This window comes from Kogia breviceps, chromosome 2 (genome assembly GCF_026419965.1).
Source record: "Kogia breviceps isolate mKogBre1 chromosome 2, mKogBre1 haplotype 1, whole genome shotgun sequence".
NCBI lineage: Eukaryota > Metazoa > Chordata > Mammalia > Artiodactyla > Physeteridae > Kogia > Kogia breviceps.
Window position 1 is genome coordinate 104,036,452 of NC_081311.1, and position 1,652 is coordinate 104,038,103.

Sequence of the window (1,652 nt, forward strand, 5' to 3'; positions counted from 1 at the left end):
TCTGTCATTGGTACCTCATTTTAATTTTCATAAGAAGCCTCTGAGATGGATTGGGAGTTTGGGATTTGCAGATGCAAACTACTATATATAAAACAGATAACCGGGACTTCCCTCATGGTCCAGTGGTTAAGAATCTGCCTTCCAATGCAGGGGATGCAGGTTCAATCCCTGATCGGGGAACTAAGATCCCACATGCTGCGGGGCAACTAAGCCTGCGCGCCTCAACGAGAGAGCCCACACGTCGCCACAAAGGTCCCGTGTGCCGAAACTAAGACCCAGTGCAGCCAAATGTAATAAATAAGTAAAATAAATAAATATTTAAAAACGCAGGTAACCAACAGGGTCCTACTGTAGAGCACAGGGAACTATATTCAATATCCCGTAATAAACTGCAATGGAAAAGAATCTGAAAAAGAATATATATAGCTGAATCACTTTGCTGTACAGCAGAAATTAACACAACATTGTAAATCAACTAGACTTCAATAAAATAAATTTAAAAAAAAAGAAGCCTCTGAGACGGCTGTGGTGGTGTTCCACAGCTGACAAGGCTGCAGCTCAGAGAGGTCGAGTCACCTGTGCAAGGTCACACAGCTCATGAGCAGCCCTGAGAGACTCGATCGGCCTTGGGGGTGGTGGAGACCAAGGCCTCTTCAGGAAGGAAAGCGGAACTCAGAGCAGGGCAGTGATTTGCCTCAGGATACTCAAGAGTAAGGTACACTTGGGGGCCAGGCTCCAGGCCACAGATGCTCACTTCCTTCCCACGGTCACTCTTTCCCACTCAGCCCTGGTCCCTCTGCACTGTCGTGACTGCAGATGGAGCTTCACCTCCCCGGCAGAGCCTGCCATAAGCAGAAGCCTGGGGATCCCTTCGTATGGTGAGACTTGCACGAAGTACACAATCGCCTGCTGACTCATCTTCTGGCTGAGCCAGCGAGTTCCGGTCTACCCAGTTTCAGGCCCGGCCCACCCGCACTGCATCTCTGGTGGGTGCGGCAAAGCCAAGCCACGTGGGCTCTTCCTGAGCTCCAGCTTCCGTGGATAGTTCGTGACACGTGCGGCCTAAATGTCGGCCTGTGCACATCCAGCCAGCTTGGCCTGGGTGGATCTTTGCCTTGAGGCAGGGAGCTGGCCCCCGTGGCCTCAGGGAACCTTTCCCGCTGGGGACAGCGTGACTGGGGGAGCTCAGAGCCACTGCCCCGCGCCCCCCGAAGGGGGTGGACCTAGGGATTCCCCTGATGGGGTGGAAGGACTGCCGCATGTCTCTTCTCCCTGGCAAAGTAGGTGTCGGTGCCCCATCCTTCTCTCAACCTTGGGAAGGAGGTGACCTGCAGCTCTGGCCTCCCTCCTCGCTTTCCAGCCCCCACTCCCTCCCCCTCCCTCCACTCAGACCAGCTCTGGGTCAGCTCGGTGAGCTCCCAAACCCACATCCACTGAGGTGCACATCGCTGAGCATGGTGACAGGATGCCCGCCCTGTAACAGGTTCTCGGGACTGAAGACTCGGACGGGGACTCACACCACTGGCTCCCTGGTTCCCGCCCCCTTGGGCTTGGGCTGGGGCAACACCACCTGCAGCCCTGGGTGCCGGCTTGCAGGTAGCAGACGGTGGTACTTCTCAGCCTCCACAATCACAGGCGCCGATGCCTATAAT